Source organism: Opisthocomus hoazin, chromosome 2, assembly GCF_030867145.1.
Source record: "Opisthocomus hoazin isolate bOpiHoa1 chromosome 2, bOpiHoa1.hap1, whole genome shotgun sequence".
Taxonomy (NCBI): domain Eukaryota; kingdom Metazoa; phylum Chordata; class Aves; order Opisthocomiformes; family Opisthocomidae; genus Opisthocomus; species Opisthocomus hoazin.
The window spans coordinates 77,997,743-78,022,223 of NC_134415.1; positions in this window are offsets into that span (position 1 = coordinate 77,997,743).

Genomic DNA, 24,481 nt, shown 5'->3' on the forward strand with positions numbered 1-24,481 from the left:
CTGCTGTACGTGCTCTGAATCTACGCACACTCATCACTCTTCCTCCTGAGATCTCAACTTGTGTGCACACACCTTTTGTTCAGCTTACGCCTCTGCTCCTTTTCTTTATTCAAAGTTACTTGGGACCCTGAGATCTGAAGCAGATTTTGCAGAGGAGAATCATCATACTGTTGTCTGGAAAGCTTTCTGGTAACGCGCATGTGACACATGGGCAGAGCATTTGTCAGAAAACCACAACAGAAATGTTTCTCAAGTTTAACCATAAAACAAAAGTAGGCTAAGCAGTGTGGTACCTCCAATCATATTCCTAATTCATACAAATTCATCCTGCAAAGGAATGGTTTGGAAGACTCTGGTAAGCCTAGAAGCCAGATACATTATATTTCGACCCCACGTTTTATATAATACTTGCGTTGGGCACCTATCTCCCATTTGCATTTACAGAAATTTTAAGATTGTCTATAAAGAGAAGAATAAATGAGTCATAATGTGTTGCTTCATCATGAATTTACGCGGATTGCATGAAGATACATGGGTGAAAATATGAGCAATAATAATAATAATAATAATAATTTTATTGTCAGATTTAAAAGTTTCCAAAACAAGAGTGGAGGAAGGACAAAACCCCCTAGTTAGCTTTAAGATGGAGCTGGGACGAGATTCATGGCACGGCTTCCTGCAAACCAAGGGTCCTGACCTTAGGGGCCCCAGAGCTCCTTTCCAGGCCAGGATTTCCACATGTGCTTTATCCAAGTTCACCAGCGGGTAAGTCTGATCCTGCTGCACTTCTCCCCGAGCAAGGTCATGCTCTCACACAGTATTTGTATGGATGAAGGTTTTCATTGTTTTCAAGTGATGTCAAGGAGTAGGACTGCAACTGTACACGCAAAATTTCATCATGTCACTTGGCTGAACGTTCCTTGGGTTCAGGATGGAGGCGTATGATGAATTTTTGTATGCTAAACAAATCACTATTAACATTTAGCTTTATATACTGCTGAGTTGTGGAGATTGTGTGCAAGACTGCATTGTTTAAATGGTTTTCACTTCCTTTTTTTCCCCGGTAGAATTTGAGAATGTTAAAGGCCTGGCACCAGCCTCCTTATAACCCTCTCCTTGTTGTTTTCCAAGGATGATTTTGGAAAGTTCCTGGAGACTAATACCAGACTGCACAGACAGACCCAGAAACCACAGAGCTCATTCTCAGTCATTTGGGACGTTCTCAGGCTTTTGGGACAGGAAGCTCTAAACCACTTTTGATTCCCCCATAATCTAGGGCTGTTTAGGGGACCAATCTGTCTCCATGGTATTAAAACAGCCAAGGGGTTCATGTGGCCCTAGAGTGCTGTCCCTTTGAACAGCATGTGCTGGCCACCATCCTAACAAGACATCTTCACTGGAACCAGCACGCACAGCTAACGTGGAGCCCTTGGAAAGATCTGAGATGGCTAGAGAGGTCCTTTGAGCAGTAAGTTTTCTCAGAGGGACTTTTACAAACCACTTTCAAATCTCTTTATGTTCACTAACTGGTAGTCAGCACAGGCTTAGGCTGGGGAGGCTCCTGAGCCTCTGAGACTGCAAAGGGAAGGTTCCCCCACCGCTTCCGAAGGATTGGAGGTATGCAGGCTGCCGTTCAGCCAAGCCGTGCAGATGCCACACGTTATAAAGGAAACAGCATGCATCCTCATAAAGACTTTAGTTTGGCTCTCACCTGCTATTCCTCCTTTCCCATCACATTTTTCCCTGACTAAAAGAAAAGTGTATTGATTGTAAGCATATTGCTGTCCTTCGCGTGTGGAAAACATGCCAAAACAATATCAGGCTCTCTGCGAAGGGTAATATTAACAAAGCCTCTCTTCCTCAGAGGATCGTGGAGACATTTGTTAATTTATTTGTAAGATGTTATGACTGGAGTAAGGATCCTGTAATTAGCTTCTATTTCTGCATTGTCAATGCCTTTATGTGCTCTTAGTAGAAAACAAAAGGAAACCATAAATATGCAAAGGTATGCAATTTGAAATAAGACATGTGAGGGGCTCTTCTGCTCCCAGGTGATGTGATGCGGAGGTGATTTTTTTCTAAGGCTTTCAGTGCCCAAACCACTTTGCACAGACACGGGGCATTTCACAAACGGCAACTCCATGGCCACGGGGACCCAGGATTTATGGAGACAGCACAAGGCGACCAGTGCCATCTTATCCCCTATGCCTGCGTAACACAGCGTGTGTGGAACAGAACCATCTACTCCTTCTCTGTGGATGACGACTCTTGACCTACCACCATGCCACACTGGCAGGACGTTGCCTGACCCCCCAGCCACCGACAGACAAGGAGCTCCACTGTGCCCCATCTCGCTTTGGCAGACCCTTAGGCCCCTGCCACACATGTGCCTCCCCCCTCCTACACTGCCTGCTTTCATGGGCTCTGTCATGGCACTGTGACACTGCCAGCACCAATAACTGGAGTTAATCTTTAAAAAAGGTGGGGAGGGGAAGACTTAGTAAACAAATCTTTATTCTTTATAAAACGCTTAAGATTGTAAAGGTATTTTGAAGAAGTCCAGCTGGCACTAAAGCTTGGTGTCACGCATCAGATAAAAAAGTCACATCTTGTAAGAAAAGAAGAGCTCTGACAATTAATTATCAGAGTATCACCACGAAGTTTGCAGAGGCAAGGGCAGGGTGAGCACACCCCCCATCTCAAGGCTGGGAATAAGCATGACACTAGCAAGGGAAATGACATTACATGGCTGGAGTGAGCCCTCTGCCCTGCCAGGCGGTATGGACAGGGAAGGAGAGCCTGATGGCATGGTCCCAGGACTTCCTGCCTGCAACACATTGCATACACTGGCAGCGGATGTCTCCCTGCCCACAAATGTGTATTACAAGTATTAGGGGCAACAAGGAAGTACCAAGTGCCCTAATAAGTGCAGAGGAAAAATGAAAGCAGAATTTAACGGGTCATCCAAATTTCCCAGCAGGATAGTAGCAGATAACGCAGGATCTCCAAACCCAGTCTAATCTAACAGTATCAACATTCTCTCTGGATGTGATTTATGTACAATCGGACAATGGGTGATCTAGTCGTTTAAGAGACGCGCAGCGCAGAAGGTACGAAATCTTGGTCACTAATCCCAAGTACTTCTATTTTAGATGAGCTGTTGAGGGCAAAGTCTTGAGAAGTTTGTTAATGAATACTATTACCCATCACTATTGACCCCTGTGTGAATTTGCATTTCTGTGAAGTCTGAATCAAGACAATTTTTCATATCAGAAGAAAGAAATCTACTTACTACGGCTTTCACGCAAAACAGCACAAGAAATGTTATCTACAGACTTTAAATGGGAAGCACCGTAGAGAAATGCGCTCAATGGAACGAGCTAACGGGGCTGATCTTTACAGCATCTGAAGGAGATAAACAGTCTGCAATCTAAAACCAAACTCATTTGCTAAAATGTTTTGGGTAAAAAGGCAAAGAAATACACCACAAAGCACAGGTTTCTCATGGCAAGTCCAGAGAAGCACAGAGCTTGAGCTACTTTGCTTCAGATGTTTCTAAGAAAAACACCTCTGCATAAAAACTTGTCCCCAGCAGCTGCAGACTTAGTATTACTGTACCCACTGACAAGTATTTGCCAGATGCCCATTTGCTGATTCAGTTTGAAAGATGTCATCTCAAAAGAATATCCTTTGTCCTAACAGCTGTGCAAGAAAAACTCCACAAAAATGTATATGCTAAAATAGAGGAACAAGGGGGAGTCAGATCATCAGTACTGGTCATCTAGCACGTGGTAAAATTAGAAAGCAGCACAAGGAAAACTATTAATACTACTCACAAGCAATAGGGAGTGTAACATAAAACTGGAGCACAACAAACTGCACAAGTACAGATGCAGCACAGGGTCATCTATGGGAGAAGGAGTCATCAGGCACAAACCAGATAAAACAGAGTACTTAAAAGCATCACTTCCCTCTCCACAAAGTACTGGAAAAACATAATAAGGTTGGTCATCTATAAAGATTATAACAAGTTAATCAGAAATAACAGCAGCTCAGGAGAGAAGAGAAGAGAAAAAGGACTGGCTTTCAGGTGGACACCGGGGCAAGAGCTTGCATGAAGGACACCATCACTTTCAAAGAAAAACTCAAATACTGCCATGCAACCATATTCCCATAAGATGTTACTCAAGTGGAATTGAAGCACCGATATTCCTAGAGAGCATTTGAGTTGGACAAGGATCAAAAGAGACAAAACCATGCTCAAACAGGAAAAAGAAAGATTTGCCACTGCTGCAGGTTATCTATGTGTTTGACCAAAACACACTGCACACCTAGCAAGAATGTTGCATATCTCTAAACGGTGTGCAATCAAGACAAAAAGAGAAGATTTTAAAGGTGCAAGTGCAGGATCTAAAAGATCATTTTGAAAATGAAGCCTATGCCCAGACAATAAATTTCTACAGCAAGTACTATTTTAAGGTGGACAAAGTGCAAAACAGGAATATAACCTGCAGAACTTGACGCGGTTGATACTAATGCGTCCACCAGTGGCTACCGTATTTGCTCAGAAAATGCTTGCATTTCTTTCTTCTTTCTCCCACTGAGTTTTAGCCCACAAGAAGTAGCTCTTCTCTAACCAGGAGTGTCTATTCTGAAACTGCAAGTAGTGTATCATTTACTACCAGTCAAGGAACATGGCCTTTGGGAAATCAAATATAGCAAAAGGAGAAACAAATTAATCTTTTTAAAGTTGCAGTGAAGACAGGATACCATGCCTTTGCGATCAGAATCTTTAACTAAAAATAATTAGACTCCAAAGGGTAGTAATAATATTATGAGACATGAGTGCTCCAAAGAAAATGAGCCCAGAGATTTCCAGTAACGACTCATAAAACGCAGACCAGTGTACTTCCGTGCCAGAACTTCCCAGGTCTCACAGTCACGCACAAACAGAGGAAACAGCAGTAGTAGTTGTGCGCAGAGAGAACTGCTATGAATCGAAGACAATTCGTGATGTCCCATAAAGGGCTTGACAGGAATAGACTTGGGATCTGCTTGAACACAGCTAGAATCACTTACTTTCTGACACAGAGCATCTACTCAGAGTCCTGGGTTCAGCTGGGACAGAGTTAATTTTCTCAATAAGCTGGCTGGGCTGACCCAAACAGCCAGCCAGATGGGATATTCTATACCACATGATGCCATGCTCAGTATTTAAGTGTGGAGCTGGCTGAAGGAGAGACTTTTGCTACTCAGGAGCAAGCTGAGCATCAGTGGTGACAACACTGCATTTTGTATATACTTTTTATCAGTATTATTCATTGTTGTTTTCTTCTCCATTTGCCATTCTGTTAAACTGTTCTCATCCCAACCCACAAGTTTTGCCTTTTTCCTTCTGATTCTCCTCCCCATCCCACTGGGCAGAGGGAGGGAGTGAGGGAGTAACTGCGTGGTTCTTTGGTGCAAATTGAGGCAAAACCACAACACTCAGTCTATGTAAATGAGCAGTAGAGGACTTACCATCTCAAGATCATGCTTTATTCTACTGAGCATTATACTTAGATGAACTTCTGTTGGGCAATGTGAGTCTGGGGAATTTTGAAGGTTAGAGTCTTGCATTTTAATTTTTGGCTTAGTTTTGGTTCAGAAGGAATGGTAACAGAAAGGCTTAAGCGATACCCCCAGAGCTGTGTGTGTTGGGTGCCCACGGAGAATACCCATCTACAAGCAAAACCGTAGGGCCTGAGGATTGCCCTTACTAGAACAGGGTGACACTTGAAGGCACTGCCTGAGATGCTGCTATTGGGGGAGGAGACCACGAAACATTCTTCTAATGGGCCTCACATCCATGGAGAAAAGCAGACACAGAGCTAAAGCCAAGAAGCACAGTTAGCAGGAAACACTACTTGCAAGGACAACAGTAGTATTTTCACCAAACATAGAAAAAAATTCAGGCTCAGAGGCTAAAAGGGTTATCTGACCTCATGCTTTTTCTCGACAAGAATGTCAGCAATTGCATTTCCAACATTCTGCTACGTAAAGGAAGGAAGAAGTCACATGCTTTAAAAAATAAAGGATGTGTTCCTTTGTTCTCCTTTCAGAAGAAGCGCACAAACTTACAACCTCATGGCTGCTCTGCACGTGTGTGTGTGCTGGGCTGTGGAGAGCAAAGTGAGCTAGGAAACCACATGAATAAAATTTTATTTCATTTACCTTACCCAGTGTGGAAGAGGAACCTAGCCGGTTCCTCACCGCTTATGCAATCTTCTCCACTGAACACTACCTCACAAGTCATACACCTCCTTTCCAAACATAGTGTTGCCTCATAATAAAACTTGAGAAAACATATTGAAAGGTCAAAATAACAGTAACAAGTTATAAAACTGTTTTACTTATTCAAGGTCTATATTTCCAATAATCTTTCTTTAATCTTCCACTTTCAATATTTGCATAAACTTTTGCAAACTTTATTAGGCTGACATTTTGAGTTTGCGTGAACAGTGTTAAAGTGTTAATCCTCGCATGCATTTAAACACCCAAACCAGACTGTGTAAGTAAAATATTTAATGCCTCTAGGGCAGTCCCCCCACGTTCTTAGGAGCAGTTTTCCTTAACCTGATCCTGACTGCCCTAGCAGCAGCTCACTTCGCGGTCGAGCTGTTCCATCAGCATCAGTAGGTATTTAGCCTCAGCACGGGAAGGCTAACCTGAAGGTTGGTCCAGATTATGGAGAGCAGAGTGGAGCAAACCGTGCCTCCCTCCCAACACGAAGGCTGCCTTCTGATGGACACCAGTTCACAGAGAGCAAAGCGGGAATTACCAGTGTCCATGCCCTGTCCTGACTGGGTTGGGAATCACAGAATCACAGAATGTGAAGCTCTCCCATGTCCCACCATCAAATACAATTTAAAACACCTTCTCATGGACCAGCCTCTCGGAGTGAATCCACAGATACTCATGGAAGCTGTATCAAAGGAAGTTTCCAATGCATCATTCTGAAAAGTGTGCCTTTAAGCAATTTACATAGAGCATACGAGAGGCTGAGGTAGATCTAGAAACGGGAGTTCGGTCTTCGAAAGACAGACATATAAACAACCAGATGTCAGTTCTTCAGCGTCACTCACTTTTCTGGGACTCAGGGCATGGGCACATAGTTGAGTCTGAACCCAGAAGCAGTGGCTTTAGGAGTTGCTGCCGATCTGCTGGGATACTGTACTTGCTGAGTGCAACGTTCACAGGGCACATTCCCTTCTCAGACTGTTTATCATCTGTTTCCGCACCGTTTATCACCACCCCTCAGGACCCACGCAGGCGCACATCTTCCAGTGCCCGTCCCCCCCGGCTTATCCCACACCGTCCCCTGAGACATTTCAGGCTTCATCCCTGGACTTTGCATCCAGACAGGTCAGGATTGCCCCAAAGGTCCTTGCCTTGACCCAGCTGTGGGGCCAACTGCTCCCAGCAAAGGGATGACAGCACATGGCTTGGGTGAGAAGAACGTAGGAAGGAAATGTCGGGGAAATCTTATATTTCTATGTGGTTTTGCTGTGCAAATATTTGGGGTGAGGGGGCAGGTTAAGCCCTCAGACTTGCCCAAAGGCAGAGTAACCCTGCCCTAGGTTAATCCACTCTTGCTGAAGCTTAGCACAGCAATGTTACCTTGTGCGGGGAAGGCTATGAAGGGGCACATCAACAGCTCGGCTGACGGGCAGGTATGAAATTAATTTGCCCTAACATTATTATGTGCTGTCTGTTCCTTCACACCCAAACAATGAGCTACCTGTTTCTTATAGTGTCACGTGAAATGATTGTGTTTTAATGGAAACCTGGAAGCTCTGAGTCCTTGATGGATCCTGAGGCTTCTATGACAACAAAATCAGGTAATGAATCAGACATGAGTGAAAAAATATCAAATATTAAAGCTTCTACTACAATTTCTCCGCTCTTACCTGGCTCTTTCACCCCAGTCAGAACCCCCTCTAATTCCAGCAAGGAATGCAAAGCCCTGTAGCATTTTTGCGGCGGTCTCCAAATTCATGTGGCTCATGTAAATCAAAAGTTCTGGTGGATGTTCATTTGCCCAGCGCTAAACCAGCTGGCGTGTATGGCTATACCTGAGTGACAAACGGAGTTATCACAGAATCACAAGATGGCAGGCGTTGGAAGGGACCTCTGGGGATCATCTAGTCCAACCCCCCTGCCGAAGCAGGGTTACCTACAGCAGGCTGCACAGGACCGCATCCAGGCGGGTCTTGAATATCTCCAGAGAAGGAGACTCCACAACCTCCCTGGGCAGCCTGTTCCAGTGCTCCATCACCCTCAGAGGGAAGAAGTTCTTCCTCATGTTCAGACGGAACTTCCTGTGCTTCAGTTTGTGCCCTTTTCCCCTTGTGCTGTTGCTGGGCACCACTGAAAAGAGTCTGGCCCCATCCTCCTGACACCCACTCTTCAGATATTTATAGGCATTTATAAGGTCCCTTCTCACCCTTCTCTTCTTCAGTCTGAACAAGCCCAGCTCCCTCAGCCTTTTCTCATACGAGAGATGCTCCAGACCCCTCATCATCCTCGTAGCCCTCTGCTGGACTCTCTCCAGTAGCTCCTCATCCTTCTTGAAGTGGGGAGCCCAGACCTGGACACAGTACTCCAGATGGGGCCTCACTAGGGCAGAGTAGAGGGGGAGGAGAACCTCCCTCGACCTGCTGGCCACACTCTTCTTGATGCACCCCAGGATCCCATTAGCTTTCTTGGCAGCCAGGGCACACTGCTGGCTCATGGTCAACCTGTCATCGACCAGGACACCCAGGTCCCTCTCCACAGAGCTGCTCTCCAGCAGGTCCACCCCAAGCCTGTACTGATGCATGGGGTTGTTCCTCCCCAGGTGCAGGACCCTGCATTTGCCCTTGTTGAACCTCATCGGGTTCCTCTCCACCCAGCTCTCCAGCCTGCCCAGGTCGGGCGCGGCTCCCGCCTCTTCACGGAAGTCGTTAACCCTCCCCATGGCTCACACTCGGGCAGCAGGCGGAGCAGCCTCCGCGCTCTCCCCTCGCAGGCCTCACCGCAGCCATGTGGCTGCAGGACCCCCTCGCCCTCGTGCAAGCGGGGCGGTGCCTTCTCTCCGCGCGGACAAAGCCAGTCGCAGCTCCCCTCGCGCGCCCGCCACGCGCCGCCTGCTCCCGGCAGCGCCCCGGCACGCGCGGCGCGAGGCCCTGCTCACGTCAAAGCGCGTTTTGGCGTCATCGAGGGCGCGCGCCCCGCCCCGCCCCGCAGCGCTGGGGGAAAATGGCGAGGGGAGGCGGGGAACGCAGGCCGGGGTCCCGGGGCGGCCGCGGCGCCAGGGGGAGCTCGCACAGCGCGGCGGGACTCGGAACGGCCACACCCACCCCCACCCCCCCACCCCCCAACCTGTGTCACCTCAGCGCGTACGGGGTCCGGCCAGCCCTGCGCGGGCAGGCGGGGCCGGGCCGGGGACAGGCAGGGGTGGGGGGACAGGCGGGGAGGAGATGGAGCCTGACAGACACTCGGGGAGGAGATGGAGCCTGGCAGACAAGAAGGGAGGAGATGGAGCCTGACAGACAGGCGGGGGACAGGGCGGACAGAGATGGAGCCTGGCAGACAGGCGGGGAGAAGATGGAGCCTGACAGACAGTCGGGGAGGAGATGGAGCCTGGCAGACAAGAAGGGAGGAGATGGAGCCTGGCAGACAGGCGGGGGACAGGGCGGACAGAGATGGAGCCTGACAGACAGACGGGGAGGAGATGGAGCCTGACAGACAAGAAGGGAGAAGATGGAGCCTGGCAGACAGGCCGGGAGGAGATGGAGCCTGGCAGACATCTCCCCAGCAACACCGCAGGGCCTGTAGCCTTCACCTTGCCGCAGCCGCTGCAGGAGCCGGGCGGCTGAGGGCAGCAAGCTGCAGGTTTCGGGCTCGATGAATGGAGGAACCGGTGCTCTGGGCGCTGGATAAATCACATTTCCCATGTCCAGCTGTGATCTGCGTGATTCTTTATCACAGGGCGAAACACGTTAAAGCTGCCACGAGGTAGCAGTGCTCTGCGGGCTGCGTTCTGGTTTTGCTCCGCCGTCGCTGCCCCTCCTTGGGCAGCTCACGCAGCCCTCGGGGCGCTCAGTCTTGGCAGCCGCCTTTCTTCTCTCCCTTTGGTGCCTTTGCCTTCCTGCAGCAGGGCTCGAGGGCACCGAGGGATGAAAACTCCTGCTCGGTTGCTCACCCTTGTGCCCCGGGAACACGGACCCACCTGGGAAAGAGCATAGGGAGCGTTCGGAAAGCGCTTCTCGCATCTGCAGCCCCACAGGGTGTTTGGCTTCTCCTCGCCTTGCCTTTCCTTTGGGGGATTTTGGTTCTTCCTCCTGAGCATTGCTCCAGAACGGGAAAGACCATACAGATGGGGAGCTGCTTTGTGTGACGTTCCCTGCTCAGCTGCTCCTACCTGCGTTGGCTATGGAGGCAGAAGTGGCTGTGCATCTAAACCGAACATCAAGCTGCCGCTCCTCAGCACGTTGCCAGAATATGCTGGGTCTGGCTGTTAGCCTCACCAGGCCCAGAACAGGTCTGCCCCAGATCTTGACTGCCCGCAAGGATTTTCCTTTTTCATTCTGTCACAGCCCTCGTTTGTGCTGCCCAAGTTACAGCAAATTTCTTAGTCATTTCCTTATCTACCAGACATAATGTCACATCGGTCGCTGTGCCTCTCCGCGTGACAGGGTCCTGTTTGCGATGCTGTGGCTGCACCTCCTCCAGTAAACTAAGCAATGCTGTGTCATGGCTCCTCTCTTGGGGGTTTCCACGCTGTCGAACTGTCAGTGGGGTTAAGTAGCGCAATTCAGACCCGCATCCCACAACGGTCTCCCGGATGGTGCCCAGGACCAGTCTAGGGTTAGCACTGGGCAGGGGCCGTCTCTGATGATAGACAGAGTGGGTGCAGTTACCCTGATCTGGAGGGTGAAATGTGTAACTGTAAGAACATAGCCCATGCTGTGCCTCAGGGGCAACAGACAGACCCTAGCTCCTTTTATGGATGGGGCTAAGGACTAGAGAGCCAAACTTCTCCTTTCTCTGTAGAGTTACAGCCTTCAGTCCTTTCCTGGATGTACACTCACCAGCCTTTGGCTGTTTAAATCCGAACTGCAATCATTAGCCTCCCTCCTCAGTAAAGAGACAGAAACAGGAACCTCTAATAGGCAACCTAAAATAGATGGGGTGAGTCACCAACAGGAGACATCTGTTACTATCCACTAATTAAAGACAGAGCCAAGAGGACTAGCTCAGGCAACTATCTTCACCCAGCTAAACCTGGGTGATGTGAATCTTGCTTTATGTGGTTTTGCCTCTAACTAGCTTACTGAGTCATAGGACAAGGCAGTGCGATATGCATGCTGTCAGTCACACTAGTACAGTACTGGTGCAAATGTACTAATGCAGAGTTTCCTGTGCATCTCTTGAGCTGATGGTTCCCGACTCCTGAATGATTATTTGTGCAGAATTACTGTTCCAAACATGCGATTTCTAGAGGAATACATGTCATGCCATACAATCTGCGATGTGCTACATTCTAGATTCACATCATAAATGAATTTCAGAAGTATTTTTAACCAACATGTTTGCTCCCTGATTTACCACATGGCTGAAGGAGAATATGCACTGCTGTCCAGTTCGTCAGATCCCACATCTCAAGCAGATACGGATCAGTAGCACTGACTCTGTCCAGCATATATAAGAATATGTTAGCAGCAGCGTCATTTTATACCTGCTGATGGCGGCATTTGTGACTGCATGGAATAAATGAGAAGCTGGAAAGTGGCTCTGCCTGAGCCCTGTTCCTTTCCGCTGTTTGACGTCTTCCATTGTTGCAGCAGGGGTGAGGAAGGAGGGTCGGAAGAATGCGTGTTGGCTTCTGCACAGGCCACAAAATATTGGTATGACAATTCTCTTTTAAATGGCCAATAAAAACTCATTTTCCACTTGCCTCCGTGTGCTGATGAGTGTGTGAATAAATAGAAGCTGACTTGGGATTTGTATTTGTGCCATAGTGTGAGGTACCATTTTACTTTGCACCGCCAAGCTTTTGGCACAACTGCGTGTCTCACGAGGGAAGAAACGGTTCACAAGCCATGCAAGTCTTCCTAAAACACACATCATAAAACCTGCGAACACACATCATAAAACCTGTGGTGTGCTCCAAGCTGCTGCGCACGCTGTTTGTTCCACTCACTCCCTGCCAGTGTTAGTCTTTGCCTTTCAAATTCCTCTGATTTTCCCCCTCTCGTTGAAGCATATTAGTTACTATGGAAACTGATCTGTGAGTACCAAACTTGGTGACATCCACACAGAAGGGATGCTTCCTGGGAACCTAAATACCGACTGGATGGTTATACATCCACACTGCATATGGCTTGGGTTTTGTAAAAACCCACAGGAGGCCACTGAGGGAGAAGAGGTAGGAGCTGAGGTTATGATAAAAGAAACCCTAAAACCAGCCACTGGCATGTTCTGCAGTCCCATGACCTCCCCAGCGACACAGCCCTGTGACTCAGAGGGAGAGAAACCAGGGACAGGCTGCGCTGAGCCGCAGGACTGTGGATCCCTCCCAGGAGCAGCTCCACACCGAGAGAATCGCGCAACGTTACTGCAGCTTTCGTGGTGGGCTTTGATGATGCCTGGCAGAGAACTGTTAGCAAAAGTTAAAACTAATTACAGCGAAACAGTACCACACACAGCACACCAAAACAGACCGTGAATTAGCTGTTTCACAGAGCGCCTTTCTTGTAAGATAGAAATTCTTCTATTGTATAAAATCCTTCGTGAAGATGCACTTGGCTGGGTGGTGCTTTGTTGTGTCAGTCACTGTGAGGAGAAAAACCTCTCAGCGGGGTCGGGTCCCCCCAGAAACAGCCACGACAAAGGCAGCCCTGCTGTCAAGTGGGCAGCACCCAGCAGAGCGGCGAGACCGACCGGGGAGCAGCAGAACCGGCCCCTTCGCTGGCGTCAGCCCGCACAGCTCCCTGCCCTGGCTGGAACTCACCGCCTGTCCCCGCGGGGATGCCTCTTGGGCCCATTGCTCATCAAATGCTGCTTTCCGCTCTCGTTAAGTAAACCTACCAGATACCAGCTCCCTCACAAAAAGAGGCAAGGGGGTGCCTGGGGAGGCAGGCAGCACCGCGGTGCCTGGCAAGCAAAACACCAGAAGTGTGTGTTTGACAGGATCTGGGGGGCTTTTCCCGTCATTGCCAAGCCTGTGTCCAGAAACCCATCCCATGCCTGGCCCAGCACCACCGTGTTAAAGCGTCTCCCCCCGCGCATGCCAGCACAAGTCACTGCCAGGGCAAATGCTGCCAAATGAGTTTCCTGTTGGAGAGGGCTACACTTCTCAGACTAGAGGGGCTGTCTGACTTGTTTGGGGCTTTTTCTTTGATACGGAAGGCCTGTGGTGTTTCAGTTCACCTACAAACCAGGCCAGTTGGCTGCCCTAAGGTACCAACAATCCTGTTTCTTCACCCCGATGCTTGAGGAACGGATGGGGGGTGCAGGCTCCCTCCTCGCCCCTTGCTGCTCACCCCACAGCCCCGACTGGGGACCGCTCTGGCTGCCCTTCCTCCCCTTCCGTAGCCCAAGTGCAAAAAGGCTGTAGCAGAGTTAGAGACCGATGACTGAGAATGAAAGCTTGTCCAATTGCAAGCTCCTCTTGAAAGCTCTTTTTTTTTTAAAAAGTATTCACTCCTGGTTTCAGGTTGGTCCTATTACACTAGTAGCAGACCTAGTATGGGCGGTAAGGTAAAGAGGTACAGACTGCATTTTTTAAGACAGTAAGTGGGACTATCCTCAAAGACAACCGAGTAATTTAACACCTTGCACTGTGCTGTCACATTTTCGTTTAGCAACTATGTGAAACGTCATCACGTCCCATTTTTAGATGGCCACCTCCCTGTTCACACTGATCTTTATAACAAGCATGCAGATGTCCATCTATATTTAAAGTGGGCTCTTCGGAGACCCTAGGAATTTCTGCCAGACAGAGATTTGAGGCTGAATATGGACAAACACATAAAGTCCTGACTTTTGCACAGTTTGCCTAAACTTTCAGGACCCGCTCTCCGTCCCCAGGCTCCCCCCCAGCACTGCCCCCGTCCTCCCCTTCCCTGCTCTCCCAGGGTGTTAGCAGGACACAGGCTGTCCTGGCGAGGGGGCTGGCTCCAATGTGCTCCCCTTTCATTTCCAAGTGTGTCAACTGTAGGGATTTTCCAGAGTGCTTTTTTAGATCCACCTGTTGTTTGTTCAGCCAGCCCCACAGAAACATACAAACCTGTTTTACTTGAAAAGGGAAAGCAGGCTAACCTCTCTGCGCAATTAGATTGAGCTGTCTGTCTGCTTTCAGCCAAGAAAAAGATGCCAGCCGGATTGAAGGAACAATTTACCTGACTGACATCTGAAGAGGAACAGAGTGAATCTCCTAAATGAAACTTTCTCTGCAGCCACGGGGCAAAAAATCCATCCTATTCCCATGGTTTTCACTGTTCCCCTCTGAGCCTGCCTGAGGAATGATGGCTCCAATCTGTTCTCACTTGAAATAAATTGGCTGGCCCAGCCCTAACCAAAAGCAGTGTTTAAAATGTGAGAGAGGCAGCTGTCAAAAAATTAATGACAAGCTGATGACCCAGATGTGGAACGTAACTGCTAAAAACTCAAGCTCTAAAACACATACATTCAGAATGAACATTACGTAAATATTGCTAGACACCAATAAAGAAGCTACAGAAATAGGCTGGAAAATTGTACTGATGGATGTGTAGGAATTGTATGTGCTACATACACCTTAAAAAAAAGAGAGAAGTGAAGCAACAGCAAAAATTGCACTTGATGGTAAAGCAACTGGATGGAATTTGTGCTGGTCAGAAAAAGAGTGATTGCATGTTATAATGAGTTGTGCTGAGCAATAATTGAGTGGAGAAATGGAGAGAAAATTGAACGGCAACATCCCACTCTCTTTCCTAACAAGGAGATATCTCAAAATTTAGTGTCACAGTTGAGATGGTAAAAAGTCGCTTCAGAGCAATCAATGGCAGAGGTGATACCTCAGAGCTGCAGAGTCCCAGACAGAGTGGAAAAAATGATGCTGAATCTGGTTGCTAACATGTTCTGTCCCTATACAATGGACGTCACAGGAAAAGGCGGTGGAAAGTCCAGAGCCAAGACTTGAAATAAGGTCAAAAATGAAAGCCAAGACAGGAAAAAGATGAACAGAAGGGCAGCACCGTCCCCTGATCACCTGTGTCAACCAGCAAGACCTCTCCCGTATTTGCATTTGGTTTTGCATACTGATGTGAGCTCTAGACTTGGAGCCTCGGGAGAGAATTTTTATTAGATGCAGGCTGTCAAAGCGTAGACGACGGTAGCGTAGCAAGGTTTGAACAGCCTCTGTCTAGCTGAGCGGGACTGTGACTGCTCTCTATAAATACACCGGGTTGGGGTAAGCATCAGGGGGAAGGGAGAGCTATTTCAGCTAAGAGAGATTTCACAAGAACCACAAATGGCTGTAAAGCATCCGGGGACATGGGCAGGTGAAGCCTCGGCCGCAGAGGGGATAGGCTCGGCCACAGCAGCTGCCTCCTGGGGCCTGGGCTGGCTTCATCCCGGTCTGTCAGGAGCAGCAGGTGGGCTGCCGTGTGCCATGGGGCAGAGGATGGGTGTGAGGAACTACTCGAAGCCCACGGGCTTTGCCAAGGTGTTTTTGGGCAGCTGTGTGCTCTCAGGAGGATGGGGGCTGAGAGCAGCGTCCTGCTGCACTCCTTGGACACCGGGGTTCCTGGCACCCTGATCCCACGTGCCTTTCCAGCAGCATCGGCATCTCAGGTCCATGCAGGACGGCTGCACATTCAGTAAAGCTTTCCCAAAGACCTTGACTGGAAAGCCCTGATTTCAAACCAGGGGATGGAGTGTCCCCATGAGGAAGCTGCCGGCAGCATTGACATTAAAATATATAGTAAACATAAAATAAATATGAAAAAATACTCAGGGAAGTACTACAGTGGACTTCTTCCCTTCTGGTGTTCAGAAACACACAGTACACGGCTGGACAAACTTTTTCCACTTGAACAGTGAATTACCCAACTTGTTGTTGCAATATTCTCCAAAAGGCTCTGGGGTGTTGCTCTGGGGTGCAGGGGGAAGAAGGAAAGCTCCGCGATGAAGGATGGCAAAGAAAGTAACAGATGGGACATATGACGGGGGGGGAGAACCTAATGCACCAGTAGCCCAGGGCTCTGCCACCAGCCCGAGGATGGCAGGATGGGGCCGATGTGCTGCCCTGATGGGGAATCATGGACCCCCTCTGCTCCACCGGACCACGGCGGAAGGGTGAAGGGGCAGCCTCGGACCCTCAGCCCTCGTGCGGGGCAGTCCCCAAGCGTCCGCCTGCAGCACCACTTTTCCTCTCACCAGTAAAGTACTGTTAGCAATTAGCTGGACTCTTACCATGACATTTAAAAGGCTACTGTCAGCTTACAGATGGCCGCCTTCTTTTTTCTCTTCCCCCTTCCCCCACCCCCGCCCTCCCTGAACTTGAAGTAAATAAATAGAAATATTTTGAAAGGTTTGTTGGAGAAGGGGTTCTGTTCCCATAAAACCAGCCGGGTTTAGGCAAGTAAATATTATGTTACTATGTAATAGCCACAGCACAAACTATGCAGCACCAGCAACCTAACAGAAAAACTACTCAAATTAAAAACTGCATTTCAGTCCCCAAGCTGAGAAACAAATGCAGAACGTAAAGAGAGTTATTTTTAAACTTGTCTCAAATTTAATAATTTCAATTATTTCTGCAGCACTAGTAAAGGAGTATGTGTTTAAAATACAAATTTTAAGTGCTGAAAGCACTAACGTATACAGCAGGGTATAAAAGTTTCCCAAAATGAATCTCTTCCTTTCCAAAATCGAAAGATAGCAGAAGAAATCTGATAAACATCAGACTCTTGGGGTTTACACAGGCCTAGTCTGAAGTACGCGTACAGAGCAGGAAAACAATTCTTCTGTAAGAAATAGTGATCTTTAAATTGAATCATTTTGTTGGTTTCCATCCAAATTCACTTCATTCTTAGTTGACAAGATCACAGCAGAAAGCCAGCCTTCAGCTTGCAGTCATGGCTTAGCAGCCGCATCATTGTACAGTGGAAAATGAAGCTTTCGCCAGACCTCTATCGTCTTCCACTGCAATTACAGAAGTTCACAACAGATTAAGATAATGGTTTCATCTTGCTCTGACTGCATGATTCTAGCACTGCAGGATTTGGGAGTCCCCTCAGAGGGGTGATTTTGAGACTTCCAGTGCTGGAGTTGTTTGAACAAGCAAAGAAACTGTCCTTGTTGTGCATCTGTCTACATCTAGTATCCATCTGCCTTCCTCCAAGCCCATCAATGACATAATTTGTAAAATGTGTAGTTTTATTATACGTGTCTGGAATTTGGCTCACCTGAACAGGCTATTTCATCTGCTCAGTTTGCAGCTTAGTACAGAGCAAAATTCTCTTCTCCAGCTACGTAATCTAGAGCAAACCCAGAGTTTATCAGCCTCCTCGTCCAACTTCCTACATCCCATATCAAAGCCCTTCACTCCTCTGCTGGTGCTTTCAGATAAACATGCGAGGTTTTTCCTAAACACGGGACTTTTACAACAAGTCACACTGGGATCTCATTCATAAGAGAAAACATGCTATAAAAGGGACGGCAAAGAGGGAAGAGCTAAACAGCTTGTCAACTGGGGGTATGAGATGATACAACTTAGAAGATGCTGCTGGGCTAGAGGAAGGCTTGATAAATTCCAGCCCAGCTCACCCAGGACAACCCATCTGTGTGAGCCGGGCGTACCGTACAGCTGGCTGGGAGAAGAGGAGTTTTGCTGCAGCTCGCAGCGGAAACCAGCTGTGCCCTTCAAATTTTGGTGATCACGCACATTCCTTCTCCACATGCTGTCTTTCAAAGCTCGATCTACCAGAGTTTTGTGGAAGAACTTCAGGGTGACCGAGTGTTTTCCCTTCTTATCCAGAGCAGGCTCCTCACTGCAGTTCACGCAGAGTCAGCCTTGGCCAGGGTGATCTGAAAACCTGAACTGAGCTGTCGGCTTCCCGTGCTTCCTAACCTGCTGCTCTCCCCTCTCGCCCCTCAGGAAAGTGATGTTTATTATCCCAGCTGATTTTGATGGTGGTGCAGGGATTTGTTTTCTTTCCTTTTAGTCTGCGTGCTGCAGGGGTCCTGCTGGGAGCAACAAACATCCTCATCCATTCGCAGTGATCAAAACCCACCCTGACGTGATATTTTGGCAGTGGAAACAATCAGCTTCAAAGGAAAACTGACCAGAAGAACAGTTTCCGAGCAGTGCTGCTGATTCTGAAGCTGTAGAAAGCAGTTTAGCGGTGTTAGTAAGATCCCAAGAAAACAGCCTCCTAAACCACCCAGAGGGAAAAGAAGCCCCCACAGCCCTTGCACGTGCCTCGCAGTGCAGAGCTCAGTGTTGATGTGCCTCCCGCCATGTCTTTGAACCAGTCCAGGCTCATCAGCAACTGTGAGGGGATTTTCAGATCTGCAGCCACCTCCGAGGACCGCCAGCTGCGGGGCAGAGCTGCTGTGCGTGCTCCATGGGGCTGTACTGCCTGTGGGCTCCTCATCCGCCATAGACGGCTTGCCCCTAGAGGCAGAGGTGCTGTGGGCTGTCACATCCACCCATGCTGTGAAACAAATCACCGCCACGGCACAGATGTGGGCCCGCTCCTGCACCCACACGCACAGCCCAGGGTTGGTGCCACCCGGCATGTTCCCAGGGGAGTGCCAGGGAGCATGTCCCCGATGTAGTTTGGATGGGGCCACCCTGTTTCAGACGGGATGGGAATTTACCCACGTAAGGGTGAACTGCCCCCCCATCACCTGGCCCCAGCATCATGAATGCTGCCTTGTTTTCCTGGTTTGTAAGTACACCCAAACAGCATTTTGAGGTCAATTTTTGCCTTCTAATCACTTCTTTAAAACTTGCACAAATAGGTATGGAGTTACAGCAATAAATAATTTTAGTTGTATATTATTTCATAATAATTTTAAGAGTCTCTTGTCATTCTCAAATGAGAATGGCAGCCCTTTGATTGAGTAGTAGAGAGACATTTACATCCCTGAACATGGAATATTGGACCTCTCCCAGTGATAGTTCCTAACATGTAGTCTAAAATTCCTGTTCTCCTTTCCCCAGGCTCGCAACAAATGAAAGCGGTTGTTCAGGGGGGAACCTGTCTAGAATGACGCTGTTCTGGATAGCAGTCCCACGCAGAAGAAAGAGGAAGAAAACACGGCTCAAGCAGGAGAGGTAGAAGGCTAAAAGGTTGAGTCCAATCTTTCAAAAGAGCGTACGGATACGAAAAGATACTTGTAGATCATCCTGGAAGAAACTTAGCAGCTCCTGTAAGCACCATCACAAGAGGCCTCCTTCCAGCTCACCTCCTGCCCTTCTGCCCATGTGCGACCAGTGGTCCAAGCATAAATCCCAGGGGTGGCTGCATGTGGGATACACTGCCCATTTTTAATCACCACCAAGTCTGCGTCGGTCATATGCACACCTAGAGAGGGAGTAAAAGGCTGGGGAAGTCATGCCTATACCATGTGTGATGGAGTGGAACAGCAAGATGAACAACGCCGGAGAGAGACATGACTGCACTGAGGTCACCGGGGCTCCTGGCTGCTCGCATCAGCTCCAGCTTCGGACCTGGGAGCAGAGCAAAGGATCTGGGCATACGTAAAAATAGGGTGTGGAAGCAACCTTATCTTGTCAGCTGCTTTCCTGTTGTACATTTGCTGCCGGGCTGCTTTAAACCGTATCCCAGGGGCTGGGTAGGGTTAGCACAGAGCTGTCATGCCAACTCATTGCTGCCTCCCTGGCAAGGGAATCCCCTCCGTCGTTTTCGGTAGTGTCCAAGTGCTGCCAAGGGATCATCATGGGGCTTAGCACAGAGCTCACGTTGATGCTGTCTCACTGTAGATTCTGCGGTGTTGCTATTCCTGCACTTTTCTGCCTAAGAGGCAACTGCAGTCACTTTCCAGTCCCAAGTTAAGTCACCACCAAATCCAAACCAGGATTTCCATGAGGTCGCACACACTCATTTCTGGCCATATTTTGCTTTCTTTGCCCTAGTTAGTCCAGGCAAGAGATGTGATACTCTGGACGGTGAGTAAATCTGCCCTAACCTCTGGCTATCAGCTGGCAGATGGACAGACAGAGTCCGAACACAGAGGGAACGTGCCCAGATGTGTCACTGCCAAACTTCCTGGTGCTGGAGAAATATCCCTTGTCACACCACACTTCTTTTAACTTCACTCCCTGTAGCCAAACTGATGTTGTTTGCCTCAGAACCGTTTCAGTCAGAGGAAAGAAGAGAGTTACCTGCTTGGGGACATCTGCTGTACACAGCCACTGCCAGCAGAAAAAAGGAAACAGTTAGTGGCGAAAAGCAACCAAAGCCCACCTAAGGTCACCCCAAGAAAGACACGAGCAACGTGAAACACGAGCTGGTGGAAAACAGCAGGACAGGGACCGGTAGCATTGAGTAGTTCTGCTTTTCTTGGGTGTGACCCAGCTACAGCGTGGGCCTGGGTTGATTTCCCTGAGGAAGGAGGGCTCTCCCTGAGGAGGGGTTTCTAAAAGAAGCTCCATTTCTGCAGCCAGTTACTACACAAAACTTGGCAACTTGCAGCACAAAGCCTTTTGAAGGCTTTTTTTTTCCCTCGTCTCTCTGCCCCTATCACTGCCTGCACATCATGCCCAGGACCCCAGAGGGGAATCAGGGCAGGAAAGCAGTTTGACTAGGAAATCTTTCCAATGTCAACATCCTCCATCCTGGGGCCTTGCTTTCCGGGAAAAGATGGACTTTGTGTACACATGTTTGCGTGCACTGGGCTTAAAGGCAAAGACCCCTCATGTGAGTTAAAAAAAAAAGTTAAAAGGTACTCTACAGACTAAACAGGTAGGTCTCCCTGAGTACTCTAGTGATGTATTTAGCAACATTTAGCAACGTGTTTATTTAGACTGAACAAAGCCTTGGGCATTTCAATGCGCAGGGAAGCCCTGGGGCCACAGGACCCTGCACCAGACCACATCTCCATCAATGCAGTGGACTGCTGTTTCAGTCCTCAGAGACAGCTGTGGTAAGTGGTTTAGGGACACACAGGCTATTCAGACTTCCAGGACCAGAGCTAGGACATCCATGGTCACACAGATCCCTAAGGCTTTTATGTTCTCACCCTTAGTTTCTACTGGAGCAGCAGAAAGCTGGCTTGATCAGCTGCCGTGACTTCTCCATGTAACCAGTCCAGCTAGGGCAGAGATAAGAAACTGAACCAAAGCCTTAAGGCTGAAAGTCAAACTGGTAGTGGCTGGTCCTGAAGAGCGACCAAGCAGAATCTGCTGAACTACACCACTTAGGCAAACCAGTGGTTAGGAATCACCACAGCATCATTGTCTCTCTGCCATGCCCTGTCCCTCCTCAGTCCCAAGGCTGACAAAAGGTAGTCCTTGAAGCAAAGTTACCCAAACTGTGCTTCCCGTAGGGACACATATCCCTGCCCCAAAAGAAAATCCACAAAACAGGGACATTCATCACTGCCATGTGGAAATGTTGCCATTTCAATAGAAATAATATTAATTCTGAAAGGCAGGAAGGCGTGAGCATTTTGAGAGTGCAAAACACCAAGCAGCAGGTTACTTCACAAGACGGAGATGCGTATTATTTTGAAGGAAGCTCTGTCCATGACTAAAAATAAACCCATGCCATTTCCCTATTTGAACTTCCTGTAGATCTTTAAAGAATACAGAGACCCAACGAAGTCATTCTCTTTGAAGGAAACATTTGAAATCATTAGCAGCTTGCCTGCTGGGAGGTTCTCAGATCCAGATGTCTTTGTGGTAAATTTGCAGAGAGCATTTGGTATCCTATTTATCCCCTCATTTACAAACCATGTGCAACTCGTAAAGTCAGCACTGCACTGAGAAAGGCATGACTGGTGGTAGCTCTGCTTGCAATAGACAGGCATTGGATTAAAATGAGGTTTCATTGTTAAGTGAAAAGTTAACTTCCAGATACAGTTCTTAATTTAAAACATCTGAAAAATTAACATTCTCATTTGGGCATTTTTCCAGGTCAGATGGTAGTGTCTGGATGTTCTCTGGACAGACTCTCTCATCCACAGTAAGTAGCTAAATGTTTGGCTCACTCCTCTAACGCATGTAAGTGAAGAATGATGTTGTTTTTATTAATCACCCCAAAATTAGTTCAGCATCCCACATCATAGGTTTTTGTTCCACTGCAGCTTCTGGCTTGCTAAAACCAGAGCACTTGTGTCACACTCTCTGGCACTCCCCCCACACTTTGGCAGTTTCAGACTTGGATGACTCCAGTTGCTTTCATTTTGGATAACTCCTTGAATCCCTCCAGTGCTTGTGAAATCTACATCTTAAATAGGCTATGGGTCTGGGTTGTTTTTTTTTCTAGGACAAGTTAAGATCTCTTCACTTGTTTATATTCCATGAAACCAAACAGACTGAAAACACACAGAGACTGTCTGCATCATGCTTCCTGCAGTAGGTTCCCAATCCTTTGGTTTGGTTCCCAAGCTTTCCGTATTACTTCTTCAAATAACACCTCGGTTCACAGTCATTGTGGGCTTGAGCATTCCATCAATGGAAGACTGGCAGCTCAGCTTGATGGAGACTTGAGCTAACAGATTCCAGTAAGCCATGCAGAAGAATTGCTATTAAAACATATAAAATAATCTTGCTGTTCAATTTGGTGCTGATAATGCTTCTGCTGGAGAACTTTTTTTGCCTCAGCCTTCACTGGCAGCCTCTCTTCTCACACCTCTTGAGTGGATGGAGTGCAAGATGGGGACTGCGGGAGCAAAGTCCCTCCCACTCAGATCCCACAACCTGAGAAGATCAGGTTCGTGACCACCTGAGGAACATGAACATACATAAGTCTATGGGACCTGACGAGATGACACCAAACCGGGAGGAGTGGCTGACACACCAGAAGGCTGTGCTTCCACCCAGCAAGACCTGGACAGGCTGGAGAGTTGGGTGGAGAGGAACCTGATGAGGTTCAACAAGGGCAAGTGCAGGGTCCTGCACCTGGGGAGGAACAACCCCATGCACCAGCACAGGCTTGGGGCGGACCTACTGGAGAGCAGCTCTGTGGAGAGGGACCTGCATGTGCTGGTGGACGACAGGTTACCCATGAGCCAGCAGTGTGCCCTGGCTGCCATGAAAGCTAATGGGATCCTGGGATGCATTAGGAGGAGTGCGGCCAGCAGGTCAAAGGAGGTTCTCCTCCCCCTCTACTCTGCCCTAGTGAGGCCCCATCTGGAGTACTGTGTCCAGGTCTGGGCTCCCCACTTCAAGAAGGATGAGGAGCTACTGGAGAGAGTCCAGCAGAGGGCTACGAGGATGATGAGGGGTCTGGAGCATCTCTCGTATGAGAAAAGGCTGAGGGAGCTGGGCTTGTTCAGACTGAAGAAGAGAAGGGTGAGAAGGGACCTTATAAATGCCTATAAATATCTTAAGGGTTGGTGTCAGGAGGATGGGGCCAGACTCTTTTCAGTGGTGCCCAGCAACAGCACAAGGGGCAATGGGCACAAACTGAAGCTTAGGAAGTTCCGTCTGAACATGAGGAAGAACTTCTTCCCTCTGAGGGTGACGGAGCACTGGAACAGGCTGCCCAGGGAGGTTGTGGAGTCTCCTTCTCTGGAGATATTCAAGACCCACCTGGATGCGGTCCTGTGCAGCCTGCTGTAGGTGACCCTGCTTCGGCAGGGGGGTTGGACTAGATGATCCCCAGAGGTCCCTTCCAACGCCTGCCATCTTGTGATTCTGTGATTCTGTGAGATGCATCCCATAGTCCTGAGGGAATTGGCTGATGTAGTTGCCAAGTCACTCTCCATGATATTTGAAAAGTCATGACAGTCAGGTGAAGTCCCCCGTGACTGGAAAAGGGAAACATTGCACCGATTTTTAAAAAGAGTAGAAAGGAGGACCTTGGGAACTACCAACCTCTCAGCCTTGACCTGTACCTAGGAAGATCATGGAACAGATCCTCCTAGAAGCTGTGCTAAGGCACTTGGAGTACAGGGAGGTGATTCATAGAATCATAGAATCATCAAATGGCTTGAGTTGGAAGGCACCTAAAAAATCATCTGATTCCAAAACCCCTGCCATGGGGTTGTTCAGGACGGAGCAGAGAAGACTCTGGGGAGACCCTATTGCAGCCTTTTAGTAGTTAAAGGGAGCTTACAAGAAAGATGGGGATAGGCTTTTCAACAGGACCTTTTGCGATAGGACAAGGGTTAATGATTTGAAACCAAAAGAGGGTAGATTCACAGTAAATATACGGAAGAAATTTTTGCAGTGAGGGTGGTGAGGCACTGGAACAGGTTTCCCAGAGAGGTGGTA